We start from the raw sequence: 15,477 nt of genomic DNA on the forward strand, positions 1-15,477 counted from the left end.
AGAAGCTGCACAAGTATAAATAACAGATTTAAAACCACAATTGACAGAGAGGGCATTCTGCAATAACAGGATTCAGAGTCCAGAATTTTAGAGTTTTATTCAATTCTAAACAGCTTGTTTTTCTTATTTTTTTCCAAGTTAAGTAAAATTATTTAAACAAATCTCTTTATCTTTGTTTTGAATATTGCCAACATTAATTAAGCTCTTATACGCTGAGGCACCAGCCCACTAAAATCTTTACATATCTTATACCATCCTCAGCATTCTTATAAGATAGATATATGATTTCCATATTAAATATTAAGGAATTGAGGAATAGATGATATATAAGTAATGTGTCCAAGTTTATATAGCTAACAAATAATAGAGTAACTTAACAAATAATAGAATCAAGATGGAAATTTTGACTCTCATGCACTTCTCCAAAAACTTGTAATCGGTTCTTAACTGCTTCAAATATTAAGTGTATACTTTAGATGAAATATAGTTTTCTCCAAAATGATACTAGATCTTCATAAACAATAATCATAGGTATCAGAGAGCTTTGGTGAGTATAAATTAACTTCAGAATAATACTTTATAACACGAAAAATAGCAAAGAAAAGGGTTGCAATTGATGTGCACCATGGACTTAGTGCCAAAGTGGAAATGCCTTTTCCCACTGATGAAGACTCTCCTTGACCAAACGTCAGGCTACCTTCGGCCCTCTTCTGGGCTAGACCGTGACTATGTCCCCACGTCTCTGGGCCTGCATGGCGCAGTGTTACAAGAATGGTGGTGGTGTAGTCGCTAAGTCATGTCTTATTCTTGCAACCCCATGGACTGTAGCCCGCCAGGCTCCTCTGTCCATGGGATTCTCCAGGCAAGAATACTGGAATGGGTTGCCATTTCCTTCTCCAGGGAATCTTCCCAACCCAGGAATCAAACCCTGGTCTCCTGAATTTCAGGAAGGCTTTTTATAGACTGAGCTACATTTTAGTCTAGAGAGAATCCCTTACTTTTGACATCTGCTCAAATTCCTCATCTTCTACCATCCCCCAGGTGATATTTGAATACCTTGACTTGCCCTTAATGCCTCTTTAAAAATCCTCCATGCATAAAGCAACCATTTCCACTCCCTGACTATAAATCCCCACTTGTTATTGTATTGAATTTGATACTGAGGTCTCTATTCCCTTGTCACATAGTTCCTGAATAAAATCTGTTTTTACCACTTTAACTACTGTTGGGCTCTGTTTTTTAATTCACTGATAACATTTCACATGGACAGAGAAACATGAGGAAAAGGATAAGTTTTGAAGAAAATGACATTTTATGCCCCATAGTTTTTTCTTCCTACCTTTAAAGGACTCTTTGCATGAAAGATTGTTTTTATTTGCTTTGCAATATTCTTAAACCCATGGGCTAAAGGTGATTGTTTTCTTAACTTCTTCAAAATATCAACTTTTCCAGGTTGTGCTGGACTGCATCTTTTAATCTACAAGTGGGCACTCTCCTATTGAAAATATTACAAAATCAACCTGCTGCATGCTTTGGGGCTACTCCTTTCCACCAGCACTCTGCTACTTTGATTAGGATTTAGGGTGGCTAAAATAATACCCTTATCTTCCTGTTTACTAGTTTTTCTGAGTCGGAAATATCTTTGAAGAAGAAAAAAACATTTTGATCCACAATCCTTTCTCCACAGGGTAAACCACTATCATCGATAGTCTTCTTAGGAGCGAGACTGTCTTGTCTGAAACTGCATTTCATGAGTCAGTCATAAAAGATTTTCAAATATTATCGAGTGAGCCCTTTGAATACTGGAATAACAAAAGCAGAGCTTATCTCTCTGTTGATAACAAGTCTTTTGTGATTTCTCTTTTGTACCAAAAAAATCATTTGCATCAACTGCAGTAAAACAACAAAATGTTACTTAGCAATAGGTATTGGATGCACAAATTTCTACCACACAATTTAGCCCTTAACAAAATGTATAATGTGCGCCTTTATGTCTTTTGAATTTTTACAATATAAGATTAAATTATACATTTTTCAGTCCAAGGTACACCCCTTCACTCTAACTAAAATGCTCTTAGAATAACTCTCTGTGTTGTTTCAGTGGCATCATAATGAAATGTATTCCATTGCCCAGGGTCCTATGACAGAAGTTTTCCCATTATTTCTACAAGATCCAGTAGAGCATTCTTGATTTCGATCAGGTCAGACACCTTGTCAGAGTCCAATCTTGACAAATCAATGACAAAGCATATCAGAGCCGTCAAAAGTTCACAGCATGTAATAAAAACTGAACTAAAGTCAAGCATGCTATCCTCTGGTAGGCCCAGGGAGACTCCAGGCAACTGGTGATTTGTGGCTCCATTACATCCCAAATGTTCGATGTATCTAGCCCTTGGCAGGGTGTCAAGGACAAGAAATAATCAGTCTTTAGAGATCACTTTTGAAGTGCTATGCCCTCTGCTCCCTTCAGGTGAATCATTCCTCTGCATTGTCAGGATCCACTGATGAAAGCTGATGATTTTCAATAGCCTGTGACAAGCAAGGTGTTCCCCTCCCCAGCCGTGGAGAGAATGATGTCACGCAGTCAGCTTTCACCAGGCGGGCAATGCGTGATGAGTGATCTCCTCAACTCTTCTGCCAGAGTCAAGAGTAAAACCCAGAATGCTGTATGTGATTTTGTACACAAGAGCAGAATGATCACCAGAGGAGTAGACAGGAAGGAATTTTAAAATTTGCTTCCTGATAGTTCATGTCTAGAAACCAAATTTTGCCTTCATGTTGAATTTCAACATTGAAAACAGTGGACTCACAGGAAGTATCTAAAAGTGATGTGAGCATAAATGAATCAAATTGGTGGCACTGCTCATGTTGCAATAACTGTTAAATCAGCCTTCTTCTCTTTTTTATCAGTTTTGTATTGAAGTATAGTTGATTTTCAGTGTTGCATTAATTTTTGCTATACAACAAAGTGATTCAGTTATACATATATAAGCATTATTTTTGAAAATTTTTTTTCTGTTATGATTTATCACAGAATATTGAATACAGTTCTCTTGTTTTAATATGACTTTTAGTCTAGCTAATAATATGCTAATCGATCTGCAGAGAGTAATTATTGATTTTCAAGTAGTAACTTTTTTACTCATGATGGGCTTGCATTTTTTTTTTCCACTCACTAGAATTATACCTATTTCAACCACGACAACCACAATTTAAGTTTCTCCTACCAATACAGTATAGTAATTATTTTTATTTTTAAAAAACTTAATTTATAAAAACTGATGATCTTTTCTCTGTCCTTTCATTAGTAGCCCAGGTTTAGTTAATTCACTCTAATTTTCAATTAGAGATAATTTATAGGAGGAAAAAAAGACTATGATCTTACATTGAGAAAAAAATGTGTGCTATATTAAGAATCCAAATTAAGAATAGCATCCAATTTTTTAGTTCCTGCATTGCAGCTAGAAGGTACTGGAACAATGCCTTTTAAAATATGAGGAAAGATGACTGTCAATCTAAAATTCTTTATCAAAATGAACAGTTACTCAAGTGTAAGAAACACAATATTTTAAAAAAGTTTTGAAAATATTTCAAAAGACCAGCCAAGTACCTTCTTAAAGCAGCTGACCTAGAAGACCTTAACATTCCCCTTGGCAGCACTAAAACTCAGACAAGCTCCTTCCTAACTCCCGGTCTCTGGCTTCCTTTTCTTCGAGCATTTACTTTAGAAGGCTTAGAATTATAAATTATTTCTCTGCTCCTTTGGGATGTAAATCTTTCTATAAGACCTGGGCAGATTTACAAATCAGGCATATCTTTCTCTGGGACTTGGGAGCCATCCCTTTGTAATGCCATCACCAAGGAAGATCATGGTCTTATCTCCCATTTCCTTGGCAGAGTTAGAGCCTAACTTTGGCAGGCACCATCCTCCAAGTTGCAAAACTACCTCCTGTATTAAAAGTATGAGAAATTACTTTATTTTGGAAAAGCCAATAGCAAACACAGACGGCCTGTTTCCTGCATCCCATCTCTTAAAAACTTGCCATCCTTTGGTTTCAGCAGCATTGAACTCAGAGTTCTGGTCTTACTCCCCTGTTATAATAGCCATGAATTAAGTCTTCCTTGCCTGTTCAAATTTGTCCAGTGCAATTTTTGCCTCATTACAACTATAGCTTATGTTCCAAAAGAAGGTGTAATTGATAGCATCCAAAATAGAATAGCTAGGGACTCCCCTGGAGGTCCAGCAGTTAACTCTTCACCTTCCATTGCAGGGAGTGTGAGTTCAATTTCTGGATGGGGAGCTAAGATCATATATGACTCACAGCCAAAACAAACAAACAAACAAACAAACATGAAACAGAAAGAATATTGTAACAAGTTCAATAAGGATTTTTAAAATGATCTACATCAAAAAAAAAAAAAAACTCATTAAAAAAATAAAATAGCTAACAGGAAAGAGACAGAATCCTTGAGCTGACTATGAAAGAAATCCCAAATGAGAACTGTCAGAGATAGAAAGCATAAAATATATCGTGAGAGAAAGATGGAAAGGAGAATGAAAGTATGCAAATAGAACTAGTAAATGGGGCTTCCCTGGTGGCTCAAACTGTAAAGAGTCTTCCTGCAATGCCGGAGATCTGGGTTTGATCCCTGGGTTGGGAAGATCCCCTAGAGAAGGAAATGGCAACCCACTCCAGTGTTCTTGCCTGGAAAATCCCATGGACAGAGGAGCCTGGTGGGCTACAGTCCATGGGGGTTACAAAGAGTCGGACACGACTGAGTGACTTTCACACACAAACACACAAATTCCTAGGTGACTTACCATATTGAGAGGAAATGTATGCTTCTACCATAAATTTGGTGCTGAGTTGGTGCAAGGGTAGGTAGAAAACGCAGTCATGGAAGTAGGTAGGCAGTTATTAATGCATTAATGATTAAAAAAAAAGTTGGACAAGGAAAAAAGGCTTTTTATGATCTGAAAAATAGTTACCTAGCCAACATATTATAAATTCTAAATAAAACAGGGGCTCTGTATCAACCTAGAGGGTGGGATGGGGCAGGAGATGGGAGGGAGGTTCAAAAGGGAGGGGATATATGTATACCTAAGGCTGATTCATGTTGAGCTTTGACAGAAAACAGCAAAATTCTGTAAAGCAACTATTCTTCAAGTAAAAAAATAAATTAATTTTAAAAAGTTAATGCAACCGATAATGCCATAGAATTATGTCAGGGGGATGAGGGGTGGGGATGAACTTGTGAGTGCTAGGCTCAAGAGAGTTAAATCCTGACCTGCAACATTACAAGTGCAAAGTTAATGTCTCAGCTTTAAATAGGTTAATACCAGAAGCAACGGTTCAAACAGGTGAAGTATTTGATTGTCAAGGGACTAAGGGTAGGGATGGTAAGGCTAGAAGATAACTGCTTTCCCATACAGGACTGGAAGTATTATTTGATGTTTTAAATGGCAAATATGTAAATTTTAAATATAATAAGAGTAGAATCTACAAGGGGTAAAAAAGCATCCGCTTGCTGAAAATTAAAATTGGGGAAAACATCAAAAAACAAAAATGAACATTTAGTGAAAAAATAAAGAAAACATTTTTAAAGGAGAGATACAAAGGAAAGGAGCCAAAAACAACAGAAAAAAAAAACAAAACTGCATTTTACTTTTTAATGATGTATTTATTTTTGGTTGTACCGGGTCTCCGTTGCTCTACACGGACTTCCGCTGGTTGCCATGAGCAGGGCTACTCTCCTTGGTGGTCAGTGGGCTTCTTCCTGTGGTGGCGCCCTTTGCTGTGGAGCACACGCTCTCGGTGTGTGAGTTCAGGAGCCTGTGGGCCCTGGGCGTGGCCTCAGAGTCGTGCATGGACTCAGCTGCTCAGCAGCGTGTGGAAACTTCCCGGATCAGGGATTGAACCCATGGCCCCTGCATTGGCAGGTGGATTCTTATCCACTGTACCACCAGGGAAGCCTTATATTTTTCTTAATCATTTCCTGAGCTGTTATCTCTGAACAATTATGTAAATGACAAAAAGCCTTGATCAATACTGTATTAGCAAACAACAACTATGTTTCTTCTAAGAATTTATTATATTTTTTCATTTTTTTTTTAAATTGAAGTATAGTTGATTTAAATGTGCAGTTTCAGGTGTACAGCAGAGTGACTCAGTTACAAATACACATTCCTATATGTTTTGAATTTTTCCCTTATAGATTATTACAAAATATTGAGTATAGTTTCCTGTGCTACTACAGTCCTGATAAAATACAGTAAGGAATTATTACAAGGTCTTCAAAAACTGCTCTGCAATGTTCACTATGTCAACTTTCTTTGACCCCCATGAGCTACTTTAAGAACTCACCAACCTTATTATTCACGCCCTGCCTCCCTTATTCTCAGCAATTAACCTTAGCTCTTGCCTTACAGAGAAATTAGACACCATCAGATCCCACCCCCCTTTCTCATTCTGAAATCCCACACCTTCAAACATGTCCTAATTTTCACCTAAATATTTTCCTTCTCTTTCTTCACAGGAGATGTTTGGAAACTAGCACGCGTGCCCCACTTCCGTGCCCCGGGTGATCTCTGTAAATTTCCCAAATAAAGTTCTGAGTACCAAGGGCAGTCCAGCTCTACTTCTGGTGTTAAACCCTCTAGTTGCCCAGGAATATGTGATAAAATACATCCAGTCTAGCTTTTAGAAAAGCTATTAGAAAGATTTATACAGGTATTTATACTATTTAAGCATTTTTCCCTGTTGCAATTTTTTTTCCAACCCTCACAATATCACCCTTCATCTCTGCCATTAAATGATGCTGCTAAAGGTTCCAACTAAACACAGCTAAAGAGAAAAATGGGATGGTTTTTGATTTTGCACATGAAGATACAATCTTCTTGAGGGTGCCTGCCATCTTTTATTTATATACTGTCAGTTAGCAAATCCTTGCTACGTCTTAGTTTAAGAAATCATTTTGGTATCAAGGATGTCTCATTGGTTCATAATTATTCTCTACAACAAACCTGTTTTCTGTATCTGAGTCCCTTAATTCTCATGGATTGCACTCAGCTTTGTTTTTAATTTGTTCCTCTTTATTGGCTCTTTTCTCCAAGTGTACATATATGCTCAAATCTCTTCAAAGATAAAAGGGAGTATTTCCCCTCTCCCTCTAGAAATGTTTCTCTCTCCAATAACATCCTGCATATTTCACATCATTAATAGCTCTTAAATGCCTCCTCTCATCTGAATCCTCATCACTATTATCCTTTCCCTTCATTATTTTTGTTGTTGTTTAGCTGCTAAGTCATGTCCAACTCTTTTGTGACCCCATAGTCTGTAGCCTGCTAGGCTCCTCTGTCCATGGGATTTCCCAGGCAAGAATACTGGAGTGGGTTGCCATTTCCTTCTCCAGGGGATCTTTCTGACCCTTCAGATATTTGTGAACTGCATTGGCAGGTGTATTGTGTTTTTTTTTTTTTAAACTACTGAACCACCAGGGAAGCCCCACTTATTATTTTAGTTACTTTTATTAATATTTGAATTGTTTCTCTGATCAATTTCCCCTTCCAACTCTATTTCACCAGTATCTCCCTTTGAGCTTCAGTCCCACATATCCAACTGTTCACAGAACATGTCCACTGATATGTCCCACGAACACCTCAACTCAGTATGTCCAAACCGAAAATCAGGTTTTCCTCACATGCCTGCTCACTCTCCCCATGTCACTGCACCCAGTTAATCAAGTAGATATGTGATCATTCTTGATCTCATTCTGTTCTTTACCCTCGATATGCTGCTGCTTTTGCTGCTGCTGCTGCTGCTAAGTTGCTTCAGTCGTGTCCGACTCTGCGAGACCCCAGAGACGGCAGCCCATCAGGCTCCCCCATCCCTGGGATTCTTCAGGAAAGAACACTGGAGTGGGTTGCCATTTCCTTCTCCAATGCATGAAAGTGAAAAGTGAAAGTGAAGTCGCTCAGTCGTGTCTGACTCCCAGCGACCCCATGGACTGCAGCCCACCATGCTCCTCCGTTGATGGGATTTTCCAGGCAAGAGTACTGGAGTGGGTTTCCATTGCCTTCTCCCTCAATATGTTGCTGCTGCTACTGCTGCTGCTAAGTCGCTTCAGTCATGTCTGACTCTGTTCGACCCCAGAGACAGCAGCCCACCAGGCTCCCCCGTCCCTGGGATTCTCCAGGTAAGAACACTGGAGTGGGTTTCCATTGCCTTCTCCCTCAATATGTTGCTGCTGCTACTGCTGCTGCTAAGTCGCTTCAGTCATGTCTGACTCTGTTCGACCCCAGAGACAGCAGCCCACCAGGCTCCCCCGTCCCTGGGATTCTCCAGGTAAGAACACTGGAGTGGGTTTCCATTTCCTTCTCCAATGTATGAAAGTGCTGAGTCCAAATCCCTGAAGTGAGCAAACCTAGGCATGTCATGCAGCTTTACCATCGGACATGACTGAGCAACTTCACTTACAGTTTTCACTTTCATGTTTTGCAAAACAAAACAAAGCAAAACTCCCTGTCCATCAACAACTCCCGGTGTTCACTCAACTCATGTGCATCAAGTCGGTGATGCCATCCAGCCATCTCATCCTCTGTTGTCCCCTTCTCCTCCTGCCCCCAATCCCTCCCAGCATCAGAGTCTTTTCCAATTAGTCAACTCTTCACATGAGGTGGCCAAAGTACTGGAGTTTCAGCTTCAGCATCAGTCCTTCCAAAGAACACCCAGGACTGATCTCTTTTAGGATGGACTGGTTGGATCTCTTTGCAGTCCAAGGGACTCTCAAGAGTCTTCTGCAACACCACAGTTCAAAAGCCTCAATTCTTTGGTGCTCAGCTTTCTTTCTAGTCCAACTCTCACATCCATCCATGTGTGACCACTCGAAAAACCATAGCCTTGACTAGATGGACCTTTGTTGGCAAAGTAATGTCTCTGCTTTTGAATATGCTATCTAGGTTGGTCATAACTTTCCTTCCAAGGAGTAAGCGTCTTTTAATTTCATGGCTGCAGTCACCATGAAATCACATCTGCAGTGATTCTGGAGCCCCCAAAAATAAAGTCTGATACTGTTTCCACTGTTTCCCATCTATTTGCCATGAAGTGATGGGACCAGATGCCATGATCTTCGTTTTCTGAATGTTGAGCTTTAAGCCAACTTTTTCACTGTCCTCTTTCACTTTCAACAAGAGGCTTTTTAGTTCCTCTTCACTTTCTGCCATAAGGGTGGTGTCATCTGCATATCTGAGGTTATTGGTATTTCTTCCGGCAGTCTTGATTCCAGCTTGTGCTTCTTCACAGTCAACATGGAGAATGGTAGGGAGATTCTCTGAAGTACTAAAAATAATTACCATATGATCCAAAGATCCCACTCCTGGGCATGTGTCTGGAGAAAACTATAAGTTGAAAAGATGCATGTACCCTAGTGTTCATAGCTGCATTATTTACAACAACCAAGACATCCTGGGAAGCAACCTAAATGTCCATGAACAAATGAATGGATAAAAATGATGGGCTATATATACATAACAGAATATTATCCAGACATTAAAAGGAATAAATTAATGCCATTTGCAGCAACATGAATGGGCCTAGAGATTATTATACTAAATGGAGTAAGCCAGAAAAAGACAAATATCATATGATATTGCTTATATGAGGAATCTAAAAAATAAAAGATACAATTGAATTTATTTATAAGAAAGAAATAGACTGACAGACACAGAAAACAAATTTAAGGCTCCCAAAAGAGAAAGGAGGAGGGAAGTGATAAATTAAGAGTTTGGGATTAAAATGTACACACTCATATATATAAGTTGATACCAAACATGCAATCTACTGTATAGCACAGGCAACTACATTCAGTATTTTGCAATAACCTACAATGGTAAAGAATCTAAAATATATACATATACATATGTATAGTATATATACATTCATATATATTATATATATATAATCTCTGATTCTATTTTTTTTAATGTATGAGCAATTTCACAATTTCATTATTTTGTGACAAAAACTGAATAGAAAGAGACATTAAGGTAAGGCACATGATATTAATAATATATAATGTGTAACTTTATATTGAGATATATATACTTTTATAGGCAAAACACATTAGGAATATCTTTTAAAATGTAAGGAATTTTAAACATAGTCTGCTTTTCCGTTCTGCAGACACTTGAAACTTGTTCTGAATTTTTTCTGGATCCATTTTTAAGCATATTTTAAACTCTTGAACATGCTTTTCAAATGTGTTTCCATGCCTATGGCTAAGTAATTTGTTGCTTTATAAGCTACTCATAATTGACATAACAGTCTCATCACGCATTCTAGCTTAAAATCATGTCAGAAGGCACTCTTCACAGTTATTAGTCTCAGGGAAGTGCAGTCGCAGGCACAAGGTGCCCATTTAATAGTGATGGATTTCATACCGCTGTTTTGACAAGAGAACATGTAACTTGTGTTTAGTTCACTTGTTTTCTGAACATCCAAAAATGCAGTCTGAACAGATTTTTTTTATTTAAACAATACACCATATTTTGTTTTTTATTTCTTTGAGGTTTGTTTCTTTCATGGCTTTCTGTTTTATTACGAATTGGTTTCTCTTTCTAGAGTAGCTAGCACTGCGTCTTTGGTATGCATTGTTGTAAGATCGGATTTACCTGATTTTATTTACAATACGATATAAAGCTTTGTGTGTTTTGTCTTCTGTTTTCTTACTCTGTCTACTGCTGTGAGGAAGAGTGAGTCACAGCCTGATTCAGTCAGACTTAGCAACATGAAAAGACACATTCAAGTTTGCGTTGTGGGTATGTTTACGTAAATGTCCCTACCCGAAATATTCTAATGTACCTGCTGCTAAAATAGGAGCATGCTTTGAAGAGAAGCACTGTTTTACAGTAGAAAACATTAACTAGAAAATGGAAAACACTGCTTTAATCTTCAGTTAATAAAACATTGGAATAAAAATTCCTTTCATAAACTTCTCCTAAATATGCATCTTGAAAGACATCTGAAGCTTCTCCCATACTGTATCTTGTAGCAAGTGATCCAAAAATACAAAAGATTTAAATCTCAGCAGAGGTTTGATTCTATGCCCCTTATTATCTTAATTGCTTTTCCAGTTACAAGGAAGCATAGGTAGAAAATATATATATAAATTGGAGATTATTAGTAACTGTCAGAAAATACTATGCATTTTCTTATTGGAAAAGACAGTGATACATTTTTATTTATAGTTAAAATTGATTGATAATTTCTTAGGGTAATTTAATTTTTACCTTACCTTAGAAAGCTTAGGTATTTTATTGGTATTATATGAACTTTGTTTTAGCTGATCATCTCTGCCTGTTTCCTGTCCATAGAATTTGGTGGTCAAACTTTTAAGTTTAAAAATACAATTATCTTAGGTCCATGGTTTGTTGATTCATACAGTTTCTCAAAAAGTTAATCAATTTATTTACTAGATTTTTCTGAGTCTCATGTGTCAACAGACACACCAATCTTCTGGAACTACGCCTCTTTCCCTAGATTTAATGTGTCTAACTTTAAGCCTATCATGCTTTCATAAGAGAGAGATGACATTTTTTTTTTCTTTTTCCTAAACCATATTTTTCTAACTGAAAGAATTTTCTGGGAAAATGATACCCATTAAGAGTTTTTAAAATTGTTGTAATAACTATACTCTGATACTGGTCTTTAAGCATGAATTTTAATTGGCCATTTTTATTCAGCTGCTTTGTCAGTTCTGTATATTAAGTGGAGATGAGTACAAATTAAACTTCCAACCCAGACAGTCATTCCACTCTGTATTCTATTTTCCTTAAGTTCTGCTTCCAAAACAGTTCTTTTCTGAGCTCATCTTTGTTGCATTATCCTGGCAAGTGCAACCAACAGGAACAAATTCAGGCTACTAGCATTGGTTTTTCACCTCTTCATCGCATCACGATCCTTATAGGTTCTAATTTAAAAAAAAAAAGCAAAAAAACAAAACAAAAAAAAACCTTGCTACAAAAATACCCAGCCTCAAAGCCAGTGCTGCATATTTTCAGTTGCCTGTTAAGAGACCTCCACTGATGCAGTACTAACTTTTTATACCACAATCATGATGGTTGAGTGGGATAGAAAAATTCCAACCTCAGTGTCTTAAAGGAATAATGCCATTGTCTCATTCATGAGATGTGTCACATCACATGTCTTTTCCCCAGGCTGATGGAGATTCCATTTTAATATACAAAGTCCATTTTAATATGCATTTTAATTAGCTGTGTCAGGGGAAATGTAAGAGAGGATGGCAAACAAAGTGTTGGCTCTTTTAAAAAATTAATTTTTTTTTAAATTTTTGGCTGTTGTTGTTGCGTGGGCTTTCTCTAGTTGCAGAGAGTGGGGGCTTCTCTCTAGCTGCTGTGTGCAGGCTTTTCTTTCCGGTGGCTCCTCTGTGGAGTGTGGGCTCTAGAATGTGGCCTCAGTAATTGCAGCACTCGGGCTTAGTTCCCCCCGGCATGTGGGATCTTCCTGGATCAAAGATCAAACCTGTGTCCCCTGCATTAGCAGGTGGATTCTTTAGAACTGTGCCACCTGGAAAGCCCTAGGCAGTTCCAATATCGGATTAGGGCAGACCCTAAATCCAGTGCCTGAAGTCCTAATATAAAGGTCAGATGAAGACATACAGGGAAGGAGGCTATATGAAGATGGGAAGCAGAGATCAGAGTGTTGTATCTACAAACCAAAGCACAGTAAAGACTTCTGGAAATCACACAAAGCTAGGAGAGAAGCAAGGAACAGTTTCTTCCTTAGAGTTTGGATTTCTGGGCCCCCGGACTGTGAAAGAATACATTTCTGTTGTTTTAAGCCACCTAGTTCGTGGTCACTTGCTCTGACACCCGGAAGAAAATATTACACACGGAACACTTAAATTCAAAAAATGTTGAGATGTATCGACCTCTCATAGATGGAACACTGAATATAACACAAGTTCAAAACATAGCTTATTTCCATATACATAAGAGTATGATGACAGTATTTTTTAAACAAGTTTTCTTATTTTAGCCACACATTGTGAAGTGAGGGACATAATACTTTTTGGTTCCTTATTTCTTAGGTAAGAGAATTAAGTTAAAGTAATCCAAAGTACAGAGGATGAGATGGCTGGATGGCATCACCGACTTGATGCACATGAGTTTGGGTGGACTCTGGGAGTTGGTGATGGACAAGGAGGCCTGGCGTGCTGCAATTCATGGGGTCGCAAGTCCGACACGACTGAGCGACTGAACTGAATCCAAAGTGATGGTCAACCAGACATAAATAAATCAAGTTCATGAAAGCAGGAAAATATTTAAGAAAAGACAAGATATTTCCATTTTGAGAGGTCTTTTGTTTGTTTTGACAGAACTAAAGCAAGCATTCTGAAAGTAAGTAAACTCAATGAGTAAATTTACTTCTGCCCATGTTATTCCATGTTACTGTTTTAACTGTGTCATTGGAAAGTAAGGTATGCCACTCTGAATTATCTGTGGTACAGAGAACTCAGTTCATTTAAGAATTTTAGCAGAATATAAATAACAACAACAACAACAAAACCTAATCAAACTTGAATCTTGCCTGTTAGTAGGTCAAAACTATCATTTTGGGGAAAAAATTATAGACATCGTTTCTCAAAAAAAGCAGACACAATTTGGACATCATAAGATGTCCAAATTTAAGTTGGGAAATAACTTTGGGGGAAATCACTATATTTATTCATTCATTTCCTATTAGTTGAGGTTGATGCTGCTTACCACAGTAGGGGTAGCACTTAGAAAATGCAATTGTAGAACAGAATATTTACCATTAATGTCAGTACCCAGTATACATCCTAATAAATCATCCACCATAATTCTAAATGACCCTTTCCATCAAATAGACATTAATAACAATAAATAAGCAAAAAAAATGGATAGTGATGCAGTGAAGAAAACTCCTTTTATAACTTGTCTATAGATAAGACAGAATAAAAGAATGGTGCACTGAGGCATAGCCCAGATGAAGAGAGTGCTTAAAGAGGATAGAAGGGTATCACATATTTGTAAACAGGACTGTGTTAGGGGGGGAAATTATTACTTGTACAAAAAGGTTTGACTCTTGGATTCTGGAAGATATTTTTTAAGATTTTAAAATAATTATCAATATGGGGGAAGGCAAGTATATTGTGAGTAAATAAAGGTTCTTCATAGTCCAAGCAGTGGACACATCAAATGTTATATTGGTGAAAAGAGGAAATCAGTTACAGAATTTTAGGACATGACAAAGAAGATTCATAAAGTCAAAGATGTGAATCACGTGTAAATGAAACTCAGAATTGAGAAGGGCTGACAGGTAAAGGAGAGAAACTCTCTCCTGATGGGAAGGAGCACAATAATGCTCTCCACACCAGTGTCCACTCTGTAGACTGGCTGGCATTCCCATCTCAGGATGAGCTGTTGGCTTGGTTTTCATCAGCTTCACTTACCTTTGGTGACTCTCTCTTCAACTTCTGTTCCAACAGAAGGTGCTCAGCTGTTTGGGCTTGATTAGGCTAAATTTCAGTTAACAGGACAAGATTTAGGAGAAATTGTATAAGAAATTTTGGGAATTTTAAAAAGTCACTTTATATTCAAACCATTTCTGGAAGTATTGATCCCCATGATTTGCATTTTTAAACAGAAAAAATATTGATCATGACTCTTTTATACCTAAAATTATGTTTTCTTTGGTCTGTACTTCTTAATTTCAGTGTGACTCAATGTATGTTGATCAGGGTTTTTTATTTACATAAATATAAATGGTCTTAAATGCATTTAAAATGCATGTATTCTGATGAATATATATGTATTTATGATATTTGTACATATATAGGTAAGTGTGTTAATACTTAAGCTATCTGAATATTCATGTAGCAACCTTTTCAAGAGTCAAACGACCTCGAATTAGGACGTAATTAAATAAGGAATTCTGAAAGATTAAAAAGTTGCTTCAAAGTTGATACACTTAAACTTGTACATAAACTTTTTCAAAATAATTATGGAAAAGTGCTTCCAAATGGGTATTCTGTCAAATTAATAAGAATGCAAGATGTAACCACCAAATGCATGGCCCAATATTTACAGGGCAGAAATGGCTCAATTACATTTTTCTTCTATTAGTGGTTAAGAATGAGCAGATGCTTTGAGGTCTGAAAAACCTAAGTTCAAATTTCCAACTGCATAATCCTAGGCACTGTACCTATCCTCATCTGAATATTTCCTTCCCAGTTTGAAACTGTGGATGTTATTTACCCATTGAGTCATTTTGAGTATTAAAGGAGGTGCTGATCACAGATGTTAGCTTGTAATAGGCACCCAGTAATATTGGTAATTATCAATTTCTTACAAAAATGAACTCACAACTAGGAAGGGTAAAATGAATGCTGAGAAGAAGAAATTGGAGCTTAATGTAAGTAAAAAGATTAAAAAAG

The sequence above is a fragment of the Bos taurus genome, chromosome 12, assembly GCF_002263795.3.
Source record: "Bos taurus isolate L1 Dominette 01449 registration number 42190680 breed Hereford chromosome 12, ARS-UCD2.0, whole genome shotgun sequence".
Taxonomy (NCBI): domain Eukaryota; kingdom Metazoa; phylum Chordata; class Mammalia; order Artiodactyla; family Bovidae; genus Bos; species Bos taurus.